The sequence below is a fragment of the Emys orbicularis genome, chromosome 1 (genome assembly GCF_028017835.1).
Source record: "Emys orbicularis isolate rEmyOrb1 chromosome 1, rEmyOrb1.hap1, whole genome shotgun sequence".
NCBI lineage: Eukaryota > Metazoa > Chordata > Testudines > Emydidae > Emys > Emys orbicularis.
In genome coordinates, this window is record NC_088683.1 from 205,143,865 (window position 1) to 205,164,142 (window position 20,278).

Below are 20,278 nucleotides of genomic sequence, written 5' to 3' on the forward strand. Positions count from 1 at the left end.
TCGATGCATTAAATTGCTTCAGATTCATACCTTTTTGTTTTCACTTTCTGCAAGGATCTGCATGATTCCATTTGCAGGTACAAACACTCCTGGAAAGTAAATATCAAAGCAAAAATTCAGTATTTGTCATGGTGAAAGTGGTTCTATGCTCATCCACTCAGGGAATAGGAAAAAATCATGCGACTTGTCTAGCCAATCAAAAGTAATCCACACAGCTCAAGTTTGGAAAATTATTCATCAATCCAAAGAGTGAAAAAAAAATTCAAAAAGGTATTTAAATCCGGACTACAGCTAAGAAAATCATGATTTGCTCACAGGTTCTCCATGAGCACACAACGAGGCTAAATTCATTGAAGTAATTACTAAATGCAAAACTGAATTAATTGAAAAATCTTCAAAGCTATTATCTAGAAAGCAATGAAGATAAAGCTCTATGCCAAAATACTAGGAAAAAGAAAAAAGTTTTAACTCATTATAAGATTCATAAACTAATAGATTCCAAAGCCAGAAAGGATCATTGTGATTATCTAGACCAGGGGTGGGCAAAATATGGCCCAGGGGCTGCATCCGGTCCTTCAGACATTTTAATCTGGCCCTTGATCTCCCACCTGGGAGCAGGGTCCAGGGCTTGCCCCGCTCCAGCCCTCCAGTCGGGGAGCAGGGTCGGGGGCTTGCCCCGCTCTGCTCGTACCGTGGCTCTTGCAGAGCCTGCACTTCTGACCCCCTCCCATGCCCCAACCCCCTGCCCCAGCCCTGATTCCCCCTCCTGTCTTCTGAACCCCTTGGTCCCAGCCTGGAGCACCCTCCTGCACCCCAAACCCTCATCCCCACCTCTACCCCAGAGCCCGCCCCCCCAGCCAGAGCCCTCCCCACCCCGCACCCCAACCCCCTGCCCCAGCCCGCACACTGAACTCATTTCTGCACCCACCACAGAGCCTGCACCCCCAGCTGGAGCCCTCACTCCCTCCCGCACCCCAACCCCCAATTCCGTGAGCATTCATGGCCTGCCATACAATTTCCATACCCAGATGTGGCCCTCGGGCGAAAATGTTTGCCCATCCCTGATCTAGTCTGATCTCCTGTATAAAACAGGCTATAGAACTTCCCCAAAATAATTCCTAGAAAAACATCCAGTCTTGATTTAAAAATTGCCAGACTTGATGGAGAATCCACCACGACCCTTGGTAAATTGTTCCAATGGTTAATCACTTTCACTGTTAAAAATTTACAGTTTATTTCCAGTCTGAATTTGTCTACGTTCAGCTTCCAGCCATTGGATTGTGTTATACCTTTCTCTGCTAGACCAAGGAGCTCATTATTAAATATTTGTTCCCCATGTAGATACTTAAAGACTGTAATCCTGACATAATTCAAAAAAAGAGAGAGAGATTCTGTAGATTAGATAAAATGCAGAGGTTGCAACTATCAACACAGAAATACTCTGAGTGAGTTGAGCTAAGAAATATGAAGGGTGAAAGGCTATTAATAATGGTACATTTGAAAAAAAATCCCACACTGGTAGATGGGAATGTAATGCTATTAGAATGGCTTGTAAGAATAGTAAGGTATGATTGAAGGGGATGTTTCAGAGTCATGGCTGTGGAGCAATGGAAACATAAAATGATAATTTCTTAAATTGAAGTCTCAGAAATCTCTGAGTTAGAGGAGGTCTGGAATCAACCAAAAACCATGCCAGAATAAAGGCGTCACAGAAATAGCTGAGCTGCCATATCAAATGACCACAAGAAGATTACATTTGATATAACATGGAAATCAAAAACACTTGTACAAATCAATCAGGAATGGAAAGTGAGAGGAAGAAGAGCAGAGTGGATAAAGCTTACAAGAAGGAAAAGAATTTGGGTTGGCAAAAAGCCAACATGACATCCGTCTGCTCCTCTGACGTATTCATCTTTTTCACTGAGCAGGGACTTTCCCCCCACTTTGTTAGGAACAATATAGAAATAGCTTGAAGTATCAGACTGAGCAGAAAATGAAGGGCCCAATTCCATTTAAGTCAATGGCAAAACTTCTATAGATTTCACCATGTGCAGGTGAAATGAAAGGCCAATGTAGAACTGCAAAACCCCTCTCCAGTCACATTGGAATGCAAACAACCTGGCCTACGAGACCCAAGAGAGGAATTAAGAAAATGTTTTCCCCACCCTACAATATTTAATAATAATAATAATTAAATGGATGTAATTTAATATAGTTCCTTTCCTTCAAAGATAGCACATGTTCAAAACGTCCTGTGCCAGTATTATAAGACTATGTCAAAATATGTTCAGTTCTTTATTACCAGCATGGGACTGAATCATGGGTACTGCTGCTGTACCTCCTCTTGGTTTCCATAACGAAACTAAAAATGTAGAAACTGTTTTTTCAGATATATACTATGGTAGTTTGATACTGTATGTATATGAATCTTTCCATATCACTATCCTTTGTCCCTATTGCTTTTCACTCCAAATATTTTTTTAAAATACTTGGCTGCCTAGCAAGTATGGACTGAATATTTGCTAAGAGGTATTGTAGATACAAGTAAGTAAATAAAAAAACCGTCTAGACAGAATACTGGAAGGAGTTTCTCATCTGCCTTCCTCCTTTAACACCTCCACTTGCCCAGTGACCACATTCCATCTTCTGATCTCCCCTGTGCCCACTCTTACCCCCACTTACCCTTTCCCTTAACCTCTTACTCTGCACCCCCACAATACAAACCTGCTTTACTCTCCACCATTTAAAAAAAAAAACTCACCCTTGTCCCACAGCCTTTCCAACTACCACCCTATTGCTTTTCTCCCTTTCATCTCAAAGCATATTAAGCACAGTGTCTATAATCACTGTCTGGAGTTCCTCTCCTCCAGTTCCATCCTAGACTCTCTCCAGTCTGGCTTCCACCCCTTGCGCTCCACTGAAACTGCTCTTTCCAAAGTTTCTAAGGACTTCTTCCTAGCCAAAGCTCAGAACCAGCACTCCATCCTCATCCTCCTTGACCTGTTAGCTGCCTTTGACACAGTTGGCCGTGCTTCTCATCTTGAAATCTTCTCCTCCCTTGTCTTTTTGTGAATCTGTCCTCTCCTGGTTCCCCCTCATCTCTAGTCTCTTCTTCTGGATGTCCTTCGGAGGATCCTCCTTATCAGCCTCTAGTTTTCTGAGTGTGTTCCACAGGGTTCTGTCCTTGGTCCCCTTGGCTTCTCCCTCTATCTTATCTCTAAGTAATCTCATCCTAAAACACAAATTCAGCTGCCATCTCTGAGCTGAAGATTCTCATATCTGCCTCTCTACTCCAGACCTGTCATTTTCTGTCCAGACTAAAATCTCTGTTTGTCTCTGACATCTCCTTGTGGATGTCTAACCCTCAACTCAAGCTCAACATGGTCTGATTTTCCAAAGTGCTGAGGATCCTAAACTTCAGCTGAAGCTCAGTGAGAGCTGTTGGTACTCATTGCTTCTAAAAATCAGAGACCAGGCATCTGAAGTTGGGCACCAAAAAATGGAGGCAACCAAAATTAGCCTTAACCTCTCTAAACCAAATTCAGCCATGCAGTGAGCAAGCACAACTCCCACTGAATAATGGCAGAGTTGAATTTGATTTTTGGTCTTCTTCCCTTCCTATAAAACTGGAATAATAACTCTCACCTATAGCATAGGGTGGTTGTGTGGATTAACTAGTTAATATTTGTGTAGTGTTTGATGATATAGCTCCATTCCCTTTGGGTCACTGAGGCCAGGTTTACACTATAAACTGACATTGCTATAACCACACCCCTGAGAGATGCAGTTATGCCAACCTAACCCCTGGTGTAGTCAGCACTACATCGATGAGAGAACTTCTCCAGTCACCATAACTACCATCTCTCATGGAGGTGGATTAACTCTGCCGACGAGAAAAGCTCTCCCATTGGCGTAGTCACATTTTCACTGAAGTGCCACAACACCGCAGCTGCACTGGTGCACCATTTTAAGTGTAGACCTGCCCTCAGACAGTGCAAAGATAGAGGATATTGGCTGCAAGTCTCCCTGGTAGGGAGTCTCCTAGCTTTAGGGAGCCCCTAGCAGGTGTAAAGCAGACATAGCCAGCTTCTATGCTTCTCTCCCCACAGCCCACAGTGCAGGGGATGTGTTGGAGTGAACGGGGTGCGTGTGGGGTGTCCAGAGTGCAGTGCTGGGGGCCGTAGCCTGCTGGTGCAGGTTAAACCAGCTGCTGTGCTTAGAGCTGGGACTAGAGACAAGCAGGAAGCCATGATCGTGCTTCCCCCCCGCCCCCCTGCCAATCCTGCTCTGCTGCATCTAGTCTAGTGCAAACTGGACACAGGAGAGTCTAGCCCATAAAGTGCTCTATACATACATACATAGACATGATTATTATTATACAGAACTCTGTGAGTCTCTTGAAGTCTGAGGCATGGGCAGCTCCAGATGCAGTTCCTTACCCTCAGAGTCCAGGTGTGGGATTCCCCTGTGCATTTTGAGCTCTGTGTGCTGCGGAAAGGAAGAGGGGAGATACCTTTTCTCTGCCCTCCAAGCACTAATTCATTCTCTGCTCCCCCTCACCTCAGGCTGTTTATATTTTCAAACCCAAATTGTAGAACGTTGACGCTGACACCTGGTCTGTGCATTCTAATGTCAGTTCTCTAAATGCACTGTACATTGCTACCCAACTCACCCATGCAGCCACTGACGAAACATGGCCTGCTCTAGCTAGGCTCTTGTACATGGGTAGCTGTGGATAGGCCAGTTCTGGGGATTGAAATGTCTCCCTGCTGCTGTGTAAGGGCCCTGCTGTGTAAATGTGCCTCTTGTTAGTTTGGAAGTACTAATTTGCATAGCAGAGGACAAAGCTAGCTGTGAGAATTGAATCCAGGAGCAGACACACAGGATAGGTCGAATGGTATTTTGCTGAAAGATTTCATTATGCATTGCAACCACTGGGGCACTACTGATCAGAGGCAGGCTCAAGTTACAAATTCAGATCCTGGCTTCCAATTTCTCAAAGACTGTGTGTGTGTGTTGGGCTCGTATAAGAAGTGGCTATCTGCAAAAAACTGACCGGGATCAGGGTTCAGTTCGCACATTATTGTTAAGTGTCAGCCGTGTGCTTGGTGCTGTACCAGGCATAGTCTGTGTCCTGAGGAGCTCACAGTTTAAAAGACAACGTAGATTAGACAGTAATATTCAGGGGAAGGCTTAGGGAATGGATGTAATTTGAGTGAGCATTTGCTTACATAGTGATTGGATGAAACCATAAACTCTGAGACAGTGATGGCACAATGCTGAGGTGGATCAGTATTGGTGAGCCTCTAGGGACAAGTTGGTTTTCAGGAAGGATATAAATGACAGGAGGGAGGGAGTTGCAGGCATGGAGGAAGCAGATAGGATGGGAAAAGGAAACGAAGGTAGTAGTGTGGGTGGTATCACTGGCAGAGCAATGACAATATGATTTGGGGATGTCTCATCCTGTAGGAGAGCAAGGTCCTGGAACAAGTGGCTCTTAAAGAGGAATTTGAAGGAAGAGAGGGTGATTGGTGGACAGGAAGAGGAGGGTTACCCAAGCACAGGGGGCAGCCTGGGTGAAGGAGACAAAGACCCTAGTAGGCATAGATAATTGTGAGGCACATAGATAATGAAAGAATAAGAGGAAGAGGAAATGAGAGGAGAGATGTAGTGGCATGGGGGGACATTCTGTAGGATCTTGTAGATGAAGGCAAGGAGATTTAATCTGATGCATAAACAAACAGGAAGGCAATGAAGGGGTTTCAGAATGGGGCTGTGATCAGAGCAATGCGACAGGTAGATGGCCTGACTGCGTTGCTAGACTAAAGAGAGAAGCGGAGGAGAATGTCACGGCAGTCAGTATGAGGGATGGCTTGGTCACAGGACGCACACAATAGCACTCTCTCCACTCTGGGAAGTGCAGGGACTGCTTGGCCTTGTCCCTTCTCAGGAGGGAGGAGGCAGGGCCATAGCCTTGGGCCCAGACTGCACCAGGTCTGTCACATGGGCCCAGCACGCTTGGTGGAGTATTCTGTCCATAAGGGCTGGCAAAAAATGCACATGCCCTGTTTACAGGGAGCAGTACTGAGCGAGATGGGGCCTGCCTCAGATAAGTTTTCTCCAGTTGTCCTCCGGTGGTGGTGCTGCTCTGCACTGCCTCCAACTCAGGGCTTGTGGCTAAAAGTTACAAGCTAGCCCTGCAAGGAGAGAGGATAAAGGAAAAGATTGGAATCAGGGGCGGCTCTATGGTTTTTGCCGCCCCAACCATGGCAGTCAGGTGGCCTTTGGCGGCACACCTGCAGGTGGTCCGTGGTCACGCGGATTCAGCGGCGTTTCTGCGGGTGATCTGCTGGTCCCGCGGCTTCAGAGTACCCGCCGCCGAATTGCCGCCGAAACCGTGGGACCGGCGGACCTCCTGCAGGCATGCCGCCGAAGGCTGTCTGACTGCCGCCCTCACAGCGACCGGCAGGCTGCTCCCCACGGCTTGCCGCCTGAGGCACGCACTTGCTACGCTGGTGTCTGGAGCTGCCCCTGATTGGAATAGAGGGGGCAAGCAAAGCAGCTGCAGAAGCCAAGCGAAGGGTTGCGCCTGACAATTATCAGAATAAAATGTTTGCATCAGAAAGGCTCTCTGCCCACTGCTACTAAGTGCATTTTCTGTGCATTATAAGTGCAGCCATGTCACTTCAGACTGTCCGATCTCATCAGAGCTTGCGAACTTGGGCCAGGTTAGTACCTGGCTAGGTGACCATACTGGAAATCCCAGCTTGCTGCAGGAAGTGGTACTGAAGAGTTAGGCACAAATCCAGCTCTGTGGTGGCCACGGGCAGAGTACTGGAACCCCCATTAAAGTCAGAGGGTTCTCTAGGAGCTTAGCAATCTGCCTGAACAGATTGCAGTGCAAGACTGTGGCCTTAGTATGTAGCACTATTTCCCCCCCCCCCCCACACTCTGGGCTCAGTGCCTGAGCATAGTGCTATGGAGCAATGTACTGCCGGAGGTGCTGTTTTTCCTGTGAGAGAGAGAGAGAGAGAGAGAGAACTGAGATCCTGAACACATGTGGTCATTGAAGACCCCCTGATGTCCTTGCCATATTGAAATCTGTTCTGCTTATTTAAAATTCATTGTGCAGACTGTTCCAGCTGGAGATATTCTTTTTCACTGCTGCTCCTAAAATGTTGTATAGTGCTGCAGCGGGCTATCAAACAACTATTGCATTTAGCCACAAAAGGGCATCATTTCACTGTGGGAGGAGGTGACTCCTATTATGACAAATCAGGAAAATGTCTGTATTTCTTAGGAATATTACATGCAACTTGGCTTCCCTACTCGATTTTATATCACTGCCTGTCTGAATCGACAGAGTTAATTCAAAGAAGGCTGTAAAGGGGGGGGGGGGGGTTGTTAAGGAAACCAGGAAGGGTAAAACAATGACACAGATAAGACAACCTCTCAGGTACCAGCTTCAAAGGAATGAAGCCGGCAGTGGTAGGGGAAGAACTTATCAAGATATTTTTCTCTTTCCAAGTCTAGGGCTGAGATCAAAAGATCCTCAGGGATTAAAAGGTGCCTTAGAAGAATGGCAGGTGGGGAGCGATCCGCTCAGCTGGAAGCCGCCAAGGACAGAGTGTCGGCATGCAGGGAAGCTGTCATGCAGACAGACTGACTCAAGAGTCAGGGTCAGCAGCTGGCAACCTGTAACTTGGTGCTCAGAGAGAACAGGGGACGCCAAGGCTAAGTCATGTCTACCCAGGGGCTTGAGCGGGAATGCCAAGCTTAGGTAAGACAATATGCACATAAGCCTCTTTGTTGTTTTTAAATTTTCTCTCTCAGCTCTGTGTACCGTTGGGGCAAATAAATCATACTGTTTTCTGGAGAAACTGCTTCTGTGTCACTGCATATTATTCCTGACCATAGGCTCACGAAGGAGGTTTCAGGCAGGGTCCAAGTCCAGCTGGATCTTCTAGGAGCCAAAGGTGGCAGCCAGGGAGATGTAAGCTGACGGCAGTCAGAGAATGGTTGGATTACAGGATCCCTCTCCAAAGAGAAGTGGAGGCACGGGCCTGCCGCTTGAAAGGGGTGCATTTGGTGGGGGGGGGGGGGGGGGAGGAAGGCTGTAACAGGGTCTCAGAAGGAGCAGCTTCCCCCAAGGCTGTAGGATGGGTCTCCGCCCCAAGTCAAAGGGTGGGAGTTTGAAAGCCACTTCCAGCAAGAGGGGCCTTCACCACAGTGGCTCTTCTAAACAGGTGGAAAACTTTGTGGGAAAAGGGAGGAATTAGTAAACCGCTTATGTTTGTCTTTGCTACTGTCTTTCCATAGCCGCAATATCAGATGTGTAAATTACTGCTGGCTGTAGAGAAGATACTCTGTGCTTTGGAGTTTTGGTATATGCGTTTCCCATAGCTCTCTTGCTCCATGTTTCAAGTCATAATCCTGCAACTTCATGTGAGACTTCAATGAGGCTCTGCATTGGGGCAGGGACCTGCCCACGCATGTGCACTTGCAGAACTGGGGAGACTCTCTCTCACCTCATCCCACTCAAAAGGGGATGTTTTGGGGATGGGACTTTTGTCGTGGAGCCTGGGAACTCGGTATTGTTCTTGACATCTCATCATTTGATGGCTGTAAACCTCATTGTATCATGCTGTATGTTTTTGGATGTATTCTATGTTCATAAACTTGACATTTTATTCTGTGCCCTTTGGAACCAACTTCAGTGATATTCAACTGAAACAAACAGAAGAGCGGCGTGTTGCCAAAGAACAGAGGTAACATAGATGGTTTGATATGAAGTTAATTGCTCTGGTACACTATCGTCCCTCATAGTTAGATGTGTAATACGTTGTCTGACCCAAAACAGAGAGTAGCGCAGCCATAGAAAGTGGTGATAGCTATAAAAGCAACCACATTAGAAAGGGATAGAGTTTCAAGAGTGCCTAAGGGTGTGGCAGTGCAGCCTGTGGCAGTGAGCTTCCCAGCCTGGGTTAACAGGCTCAGGCTAGCATTCTAAACAGAGCTGTACGCTCCAGCCTGAGCCGCAACTTTGAAGCGCTGTCTATTCAGCACAAGCCCCAGCAGCCTGAGTCTGTCGACCTGGGCTGGGAGGCTCGCTCCTGCAGGCTGTGTAAACATACCCTAAATGAGTTAGGAGCACAAGGCCCAGGAGCGTAAGCTTCTATTACCATAGTATCTGAGTGCCTCACAATCTGTAATCTCATGATTTATAAGCCAATGTCATGACTTTTGGGGGCCTGACTCATGATTTTTGAACACTCAGAGTTGCAATATTGTTGATTAATGTCCACAGGTCTTTTCAGAGGTGTTTTTTTTTGGGGGGGGGGGGGCGCTACTGGATAGCTGCCACATTTTTAACTCCTAGAAAAGTGTTAATGATTTTTTTAAAGGATCAGATAAGCAGTGTTTGGCTGAAACTCTAGGACCCCAATAGCAAATAATAAAGAACATAATTCAGTGAAGAAACATGAACAGGATTTTGATTGAATGTAAGGTTTTGGGAACATGGAAAATTGCATGTAAATCTTGGCTGTGATGATTCTTTGACTAACGTTCTGTATGGCTAGTTGTTGGGACCTTCAGTTTCAGGCCATCATAGATTAATCACTGACTAATGAAATTCAAACTTCTTTAGACATTTGTTGCTATTGCAGGAAAGTAATCCCCAAGTGAACCAGGAAGTTCAGTGGAAGTTACTGTCCGTGAAGTTAACTTGTTTTTTGCTCAGGCGAGGTAGAATGTGAGTCCAGTAAAGTTCCCAAATGCAATTTCAAAACCATGAAGCTGAAATTAAAGCAAAATGTGGTTGCTTATACCTGCTACTTACTTTTTCAAAGTCAAGAACATTGGAGGGATGCCACATAAAGGCATATATAGGTTTGAGGAAATGACCTTGTGTGATCTGTGATGCAAATGGGAAGAAAACCGATCTCCAGGTACAACCAGAGCTGCCAATACATTTTTTTTTAAAGCAACAAAACAAGTACTTTTTCTGCCCTGGAAGCTGCACAGAAATCCACTGGAATACTAGAATTACATGGATGGATGCTAAAGTGGCAAAACTTGGTTCTAAATTAGTACTATTCTGCACAATGGTGGTAGAGTTTAGTGGATAAAATAAAGACAAATTAAACCAAGACCATGTCCAAAGTTATTTATTGTTCCAGCCAAAAGAGGAAAACTTCCCCCAGTGCGTAAACTATTTTTGGAACAGTAATTTCATAAAGATGTTTATATTTTAAAAATTTGGCACTGTAAATTTTCTAAATACATGTTTGTCTTGTGCTTTCATAATAAGCATGCTTTCATTTCATTGCCCGTGCAAGATGCATTGAAACTGATTTCAAGGGAGTTACAAAAGGACTCAAAGATATTTCAGGAGCCAAACCAGTATTTTAGCCATTCCCAGCTGTTATCTTCTCTTATAATATGATAGAACAATTGTATAGGTAGCAGCCTGAGCATAGATAGTTAATTGTGGTTTACACATAAACGGAGAAATGAAGAAAGGGTAAAAACATTGGCTTGATTTCAGAGAGCTTATTTTTAATATGTTTTCTTATTGATAGTCCTATGAATTGTTTGCAGTTTTTAGTTATTAATGAACTTTCATAAATCTTGGGTAAATTAAACTTGCTTCCAAATTTGCTAGCCAAATTGTATTATTATTTAGAAGCTGAGATCTATGCTGAAATTTACGCATGATTTATTTTGTAATTTAGTAAAACTTTAGATCTTTTAATAGCAGGGGACTCGTATTAGCATCGCCCTTACTTTATGCTGCCCATTAGTGAAAAAGTTCCAAATGTGAAAAGCACTTCTCAAAATTAGTAGACTGTGGGCCAAATTCTGCAGTCTTTAACTGAGTAAATCTCTCATCAGCTTCATGGAAAATAGAGGTTTTAATTACATTTGACATTTCTGAATCTACTCTAAATGGTGGCCACCTTTCCAAAAAAATGACAGCATTTGTGACTCTGGTAGATGGGAACTTCTAAACCAGGGCTCAAATGTTCAAACTTGGTTACCTAAAACTAGTTACCTAAATCTATATTTGTCCATCTATTGAATTCAATGGAAATCCAGACTCGGTTTGGGGAAAAAAATAGTGATGTTCTCTCAAGCTTTGCCTGCCAGCCAAGCTCCATGCACTTGTGATACCAAAATGAGATGTCACTCACAGCAGAGTGTGCAGATCTTCATAATATTGTCTTTATTGTGTGATTTGATCACCAGTTAAATAAATATATTTTATATTGGGCTTCAGAGCTAACACCTTACTGAGATCATTGGTAACAGTCCTTACCTTTCAGAGCTATTGTTTCAGGCTGTTTTCTGACCTAGACAGACATAGTTGTATTAGTCTACAGTAGATTTGCATTTTGAAGATTTTTGAGCACCTATACTTGAAATGGTTGGCCTTTTTTTAAATATTAAACATGCAAGTTTGTTCCATGATTGTTATACTGATCATCTATAGAATAGAAAAGAATAGAAAAGCAATTTGGAAACTTTTTTAGCAAGATGGCTGTCAACAGTCTGTGTCACTGAAGAGCATGCAGGCTGAGAGAACACACTTGAACAGAGCTGCCAGGTGAACCCACGACTGTACTTTTTACTGTGTTGAAGGAACTTTCCTGTGCTTCCAAGAAGAGTACTGATTCTGTGAAGCTACTGCGATGACGGGTGACATGCCTAACAACAAAATGAATTATTGACAGGAAGCCTCTGTTCAGCTGAGGTTTATAGAAGGTTCAACAATCTTCGGGTGCTGCGCAAATGGGACTGACTCTTGGAGACCGTGCCTGCCGATGGAGTCATCTCATATCGTTTGTACCTTTTATCATGAAGGACAATGAAGCACTCTTTTACCAGGCTGAGGTGGTGAAAAACGAGGTATAAAGCCACAATATTTTTTTGTGGAGAGTGGAGATGTTCATCTGGAGAAGAAAGGGAAGAAAGTGTTTTTTTTTTTTTAAGGCACTCTCATTTCAGGACTACTTAGAATTGACACTGACAGTTGTTTATCCTGAGGAAATATTATCAGATCTTCTGAGAAGGGAACATCCTGGCCCAGATTAGTAACAGTGGAGTCTGAAATTCTGTGTTTCTCCACAGAACAAATACAACATAGAAGACAGCAATAGAAGTCTCCCCTAGCTTCTTATCCAGTGTGCCTCAGCCATGACCTGGAGGACCAATCACTCATGCTCTTTTAAACCTTGGCCTCTGTGTTACTGCTGACAAGTCTGTCAGTTGTGATGGTGTTTTTGTAATGTGAATGCTAGTCTATTAGGAACTGGAGGAAGTGTCGCTCACCAGCTCATTCCAGGTAGGCCACGAGGGCCTATGATAGTGACTTTCAGTCACTACCAGCTGGGCTCAGATTCAAACTGGTGACCAGTGAAAGCCCTTGAATCTCACTATCAATCTCATGAGTAGAGCTGGCTGGAATGTTTTGATTTTGATTAAGTTTTTGTTCTGAAGGGGGTGTGTGCATGAGTGAGAGACTGAGTTTCTCTAGCATGGTAGTTAGATCACTGCTGTGAGATTTGGGAGATCCAGGTTTCCCACATCCCAGGCCACACAGACACAGAAAAACCTCAGGTTTTGATCCAAACATGTACTTTTAAACACAATTCTGTTTTCGTGCTAATGTTCAAAAAGTCTTGTTTTGTTGCAAAATGGATTTGGTGTCCTCTGAACAGCTCTGCTTGTGAGCGATTCAGCTTCTATTACACACATTATTAAATGTTAACTGTCATTAGAGTTATAGTAATGACTAACTAATAGATACCATAATGGCAAGGATGGGAGGAGATTAACCTGCATTGCTGCAGATATCTAGCCCTGAGAGTTTTTACGGTATATGGACTGATTAATATGGTAATGTAATAGTGCTCATTAACAGTGCTAATTAACTGGAATAGTTAATAAAGCATCATGCTAAACATTTTATTTAAAAATTAGAATTCCTTTGAAAAGTTCAATATTTTCATGGTCACACAATTATCTGGCAAATCAGACTGATGACTGTATAAAAAAGAGCCCCAACACTATATATATTTTTTTTTAAAAAGAAAAGCTTAAAAGGTTAAGATCTTCATTTACTTAGTCCTATGAATCAGAGCCCTATAAATTTCACAAGAAAATCTCTTTGTTTTTTTTTCCCTCTCAAGATTTTTCCTTTTTTAATTTGTGTGGGTGAGGTTGGTTTCTTACCTGGGCAATGAGCTAAGTAAAAGTTTGACTCCTTTTACATTTATTAGAATCAACATGATTGATCTCTGAGATTTTTCTTCAGTTTTATTGTAAAGCTGTTCCATGCATTTCAAGGCACAATAAGCTTGTATATAATCAATACCATAGATATTACTAGCCACTTAGTGTCAGATACAGGACAAAAATATGATTCAGTCCTTGCCATCTAGATGGTAGCAAAAACCAGTAATAGCAGGATGCATAATGATTTGTAACATGAGATTTTTTCTTTCAAATGCCATGAGTTTTAAAGAGTAGCTATCTATTGTATCTTTTTTTAATGGCTGTCTCAGGAACGAAAAGACAAAAACACATTTGAATTATAAATCCTCTTCCCTGATTCCTCCACAGTACAGAGTTCAGATCGATGGCACTATTCAGTATTTTTAAACATTGTTTTGAACATCACTGATCTAGTATATTTTTGTTGCTCTATTTATTTATAACAATTTTCTATAGTTTATAAATGTCTTCATTTACTTCAATAACATTTTTTTAAATGGCCCTGATCCAGCAAAGTATTTAAGCTCATGCGTAACTTGAAGCACTTGACTTTAATGGGACTTCTTACTTGCTAAAGTGCTTTGGTGCATCTGGGGCTATATGACTTTATATACACTTGAATTCAGTTTAATTCTTCCTATATTTGTCAGGGATCTTTTGTATCTAGTAAGAGCCACTTCACCTCTTAAGTAGAAAATTTGTTCTTTTATTTTCTTATTTTTTAATCCAAAATTTTGTGTTGGTGAATGAGCTGGGTTGACAGCTCAAGAGACTGAAGTCTTTCATTTATCCCCAGAAAAGATACAGCACAAGCAACAGGAGTGCAGGTTCCCTCCCCTGCACCCTGATTCAGAGAGACCATCTCTAAGGGCAGGTCTACACTACAGCGGGGATCGACGCTCTGAGATCGATCCACCGGCGGTCGATTTAGCGGGTCTAGTAAAGACCCACCAAATCGACTGCAGATCGCTCTCCAGTCGACGCCTGTACTGTACCCCTGACAAGAAGAGTAAGGTAAGTCGATGGGAGATTTTTCTCCCCTCGACCCCCCCACAGTGTAGACCCTGCGGTAACTCAACCTAAGGTATATCGACTCCAGCTACATTATTCACGTTGCTGGAGTTGCGCAGCATAGGTCGACTTACCACGGTAGTGTAGACATAGCCTAAGAGGGAGAACAGAGCTCAACTTCCATGCTCATTCGATCCTTGGCCTCTTCAACGAGTGTGCAAAGAAGGGTGCATAGGCTTACATCAGCAAAGCACTTATGCATGTGGTTAACTGTAAGCATCTGAATGTTCCCATGGGACTTTAAGCACATGGTTGAAGTTAACCACATGCTTAAGTGGTTTGCTGAATGGAGGCATTAATACTGATGGTGTTTCATTGATGTGGATGCCTCTCCTGAGACCACCAGGTTCGGGATTTTAAAAAGTAGGAGCAAACAGAAGTGCCAAGATCCTTACTTTCGCACCCAACTAAGTGGCCTGATTTTTCAAAAGGGTTCAGCACCCAGCGGTTTCAACTGAAGTCAGTGGGAGTTGTTGGATCTTCAGCACTTCTGAAAATTAGGCAGGTGCCTAACTGTGGATTTAGGATCTTAACTTTTGGCTCTACTTCTGAAAATTTTCACATGAGCCTGAAATGTTGCTAGCAGAGGGTAACAATTTTCATTATGGCCTGAGCCAGATTCATTCTAATGCCTTAGAGGTAAAATATTTGTATTTCCCTGATCCAACCAGGCCCTTCTGATTTGAAATTTCAAGTGAGATACTGGTAGTTTTTACTTTGACATAAGTTTACCTTGGAATCAAATTTGATTGTAGTCATATTCTTAGAGAGATCACTTATCATTCAACAGAACTATGTATATGTATAAAATGTAAGTTTTGATAATGTATAAGTTTTTTCCCACCTAAAAGCTTTATGTACCGTACATGTCAAATGGATCACTCAGCATAGTATGCTATCATCCTTTCATTACTGGTGGTGCTTGGAAAATGGCAATCCCAATCCCTGCATCACAAGTCATTTAACATAGATCTGTCAGTGAGGACCTCAGGCCCTCATGTTTCAGCAGATCCCTGCTACGGCGGGAGGCAAGGGATGTGGAAGTGAGGACACTTGCCTCAATCCCATGTACCCTTGTTTTCCCAGGCCCTGCGGAAGTCCAGATTGGTTCAGTTTTGACAGGCTGGAATGGGTGGGGAAGAGGTGGGATGGGACCAGTAGCTCCCCATCAGTTCCTCCCATTCAAATCTGCAAATGATGCCACCACAAATAACCTCAAACAGAGGCCACAGTCACTTGAGAGGCTTCCTTTTTATGACTTGGGAACACAGCTGAGGTGGATTTCAAGAGAGACTAGGGGAAGGGAGATACCCTTTTCCTCCAGCAGATCCTACGAGAGCTGCAGGTTTGGGGCTGGAATCACTGGCTTCTTCAGTGGGAGGCAAGGGAAGGAGCTGGCAATTGTGCCCATCTGACAGAAGAATTCAAAGCAGATTACACAAGCTGAAACTCTGAATTTGACTCTGCTGTGTGTGTTATTCTCACATTAGGGGGGAATGGGCCAGAAGTGTGATGTGTATTTGTCAATTTGCTTAAAATATAAAACTAATTTCACACCTGTGAGATGAAATACTTACTCTGCCTGGTTTTAGAACACAGTTTGTCTTTTGCTATGATAACAGTGTTACATCTACATACTGCTACATGCCATCTGGGGAATCAACATACAGTAAATCTCTGAGAGAATCATCATAGAAGTGTAGGACTGGAAGCGATGTTGAGAGATCATCTAGTCCAGTCCCCTGCACTCAAGGCAGAACTGAGTATGATCTAGATCATCCCTGACAGGTGTTTGTCTAACCTGCTCTTAAAAATACCCAATGATGGAGATTCCACAACCTCCCTAGGCAATTTATTCCAGTGCTTAACCACCCTGACAGTTAGGAAGTTTTTCCTAATGTCCAACCTAAACCTCCCTTGCTGCAATTTAAGCCCATTGCTTCTTGTCCTGTCTGCAGAAGTTAAGAACAACAATTTTTCTCCCTCCTCCTTGTAACAACCTTTTATGTACTTGAAAACTTATCATGTCCCCTCTCAGGCTTCTCTTTTCCAGGCTAAACAAATACAATTTTTTCAATCTTCCCTCATAGGTCATGTTTTCTAGACCTTTAATCATTTTTGTTGCTCTTCTCTGGACTTTCTCCAGTTTGTCCACATCTTTCCTGAAATGTGGCACCCACAACTGGACACAATACTCCAGTTGAGGCCTAATCAGCGTGGAGTAGAGCGGAAGAATGACTTCTCGTGTCTTGCTTACAACACTCCTGCTAATGGTGAAGCAGGACTCGATTACGCTATAGTCACCCATACAAGTGATTCTGGAAATCCAGTGGAGTTTGAAGTGGGGGGTGGGAGAGAGGGAAGATGGATATATTGTTAGTATCTACATTTTTAATATTTAGTTTAAATTTTTGTTAAGGGGCATGAAACACTATCCTTTAAACAAAACAAGATTGATCCTTAGGCTCTCTCATTAAGAATAATTTAGATCACAAAGTCCAAATCTGTGTCAAACAGTTCCCCCAATTGTCATTAATGTCATTCCCTTTCCTCATAGTCAATGGCGGATTAGCCACTGGGCCAACGGGGCCCATGCCCAGGGGCCCTGGCCAATTGGGGAGCCCCAGAAAAATGGGTGTCCCCATGCCCCGATCCGCTCTGCCCGCCTGGCACTCCAGCCAGGGAGTGGGATCGAAGCATGGAGGCTTTCCCTGCTCTGTCCACTCGGCACCGGGGGGCAGGTGGGTGGGCAGAACAGAGCAAGCCCCCGTGCGCTGACTCCGCTCCCCAGCTGGAATGCTGGGCAGAATGGGGCAAGCCCCCAACCCTACTCCTGTGAACACCGTGAGAGGGGTGGGGGGGACTCCCAGGGGCCCCACAAAATGCGAATCCGCCCCTGCTCATAGTGAGAGTCCAGCTGTATTTCTTTTGTTGTATATGATTTGCATCATGTTATCACAATGATGTCACATAGTATCAGAATTTCAGAAGAATTCCATCTTCAAAACTGTCTGAAAGCAAAGATGTATTGAGAACAGAAAATACTGAAATACATTTTTCCATTGTATCTTATTTAGAAATCCCCACTAGATACAAAATAAGGGTTGTTACATCTCAGCCTCTTGAATATAGCAAGGATATTTGGAGCAAGTCTGAATTAAGACTCTAAGATTTAGTGCCACCTCCTGCCTTTCCGGTATTATTAAAAGAAAATGGTATACTTTCTCCTAGTGGGAAATAGAAAGGGTGACTAAAATCATTGCCATGTGATCAGAAAGTCACTTTATACATAGGAAATTTCTTTTTAAAGTTATAAATAGGGTTTCCACTTTCAAATTTAAATGCCACTCAGCAAAAATTTCAGAATAGCTTTTGATGAAACATACACCAAAAATACCCCAAATCTTAAATTCGTGCATTGTTGAAAATTGTTTGCAGAGGGAGTCTGTGATCCTTACAGATCTACCATTCTCACTATGCCTTTGAACCCACAAACTCTGACACTTGTATAAAGCAACAGAGGGTCCTGTGGCACCTTTAAGACTAACAGACTTGCATCTGAAGAAGTGAGGTTCTTACCCACGAAAGCTTATGCTCCCAATACTTCTGTTAGTCTTAAAGGTGCCACAGGACCCTCTGTTGCTTTTTACAGATTCAGACTAATACGGCTACCCCTCTGATACTTTACACTTGTATGTAACTTTGCTCACACAAATTGACTTCAGTGGGATTGCTCATGTGCATAACGTTACTCACGTGTTTAAGTATTTACAGGATCAGGGCCTAGAGGTTCAACTTCCAGAGTGGCCAGCTTTGATGTAATGTAAGGAATACCATTTTTATTCCTAAAATAATAAACCAGAACTTGCCTTAAAATAAACATGGAGGGTCAGGTCCTCAGGTGGTATAAATTCATGTAGCTCCATTAAAGTCAGTACATCTGTGCCAATTTACACCAGCTGATGAACTGACCCAGAAAATGTGGGTGGGGAAAAATGAACATGAACCAGAAACCCCTGCTATACAGTAAAAAGATTGAGAGTTGCACTATAGTCATCGGGAAGGGGTCAATACAAAGAAACTGCTCTAGTGTACCTAAGCTAGAGTACTCTAGCGTACTGTAGCTACCTAAGTAGGCAGAATCTAGCAGTATGAAAAAGCTGAAAGATTGCATCTATCTTTGAATATTGTCACTTGCTCATCAATTTCACAATAGATTTTAAGAAAAAGATACCTTAGTATATCAGTGAAATACAGAGAAATAGGAGCTTTGGATGGATTTTGGTTGCTTATGTAGCTACTTACATAAAAATGTCACATTATTTATGTTCCTTAAATTTGATTTGCCCACAATATTACTGAGCATTGACATTTCCAAATATATTGTTTTAATAAGAGCATGAGTCAAAATTATCAGGTAAGTGTATATACTGTAGTAATGAAAAACACCACTCACTACGGTCAGCTTTGAAAATCCATTGTTAATTAACAGCATTCAATTCTTAATTGTTTTTAACAGTTCAGTTGAAATTGTGGACACAAAATACATTGTTAAACAGCTTAATCAATCATTGTAGAAAAATAGAGGTGTTTGATAGGGACATTCTAGTACAAAGTTTCTGTGAAGCTTCCCAGTTGAAAGCCTTGGAGACTTTTTTCATTTTTAAGCTTACGTTACAAAAATGAGATTTTTTGTAAACTTTACATTTCATACCACATGAATAGCAAAGACCATGAGAGACAGAGAGAGACCTTAAACTTTAAGTGCCCTAGTCACAAAAATATAACTTACCCATGCACATGCCCCACTAGCATAAAGTCTATTTTTTTGTACTAAAGGGCACAAAAAGGTTTAAAAACCGCTGTTTTATTGAACACGACAAGCTCTTCTTAATGGATTATAGAATGGCCCAGTAAATTACAAGAGCAAAAAGCAGATTCATCCTAAGAGGCGTTCTTTGCTTTAAACTCATGTACTACAGGCTGACACACACAGGCTGAGCCCCCCCCCGCAGGCTGTGCTTCATTACTTTTAGCAAGTACCTTTGCTACGGGGTTCTCCCTTATAAGATTACCTCTGATATGTGACTACTGTTCTCCAATGAAATTTCAGAGTGACTCTTCCCTTAAAACACCTTAAGAAGCACGCATACACCCTGCTCTACTGTGTGAATTCCGTGGCTCTCAAGAGCAGCCTTAAAGACAGGGTGTGCTGTATAAACCATAGTACTGAGCAGGTTCTGACACTGTGTCAGTAAACAAAGGATACCACTGTATTTTAAAAGGGTCTGTAGCAAAACCAGTTTTTTCGCCAAACTAAATGAAAATAAGCAACAATCTGTAACTACCTGATGAAATCAGTCATCCTGGTGGAGGGGATGAAAATACATCTTTTGAACAATTGCTTAAACTGTGGAATTGTATGAGTAGCTTCTTTGTGAAAACCTGTTAGGGAAAATTTTCAGAAATAAAGCAGACACAAGGCTTAGCTGTTTTGATTGGTGTGATCGAGGTGTGCAAAACCTCCGCCTGGAGGCAATTATAGCTGCAGGAGCCAAATCAACTCTTAACCACTCAATGAAAATAAAGGATGGGCAATTGTGTTGCAGTAAAAACAGTGTATAGATGTGAAATTAATGTGAAGGATATATCACAGTGCAAAATTTCCACCTGCCCACTAGGTTTCTCCTGAGGTTTTTTTCTTCTATTTCAATTTAAAAGCTTCTGTACAATCAAAACCCAAAATAACTTTAAATTCTTTTCAGTGTATTTTTCCTTTCCAGACTAGGCAGGTTCAAAAAGAAAATTAAGGCTGCAGTTTGTTTTTCTCTTGACTGAGGGAAATGGTACTCTTTATGGGCCAGAGCCAAAGCCCATTGAAGTCAATGGGAGACTTTTATTTGAATTAATACTATTTTATGCACACAGG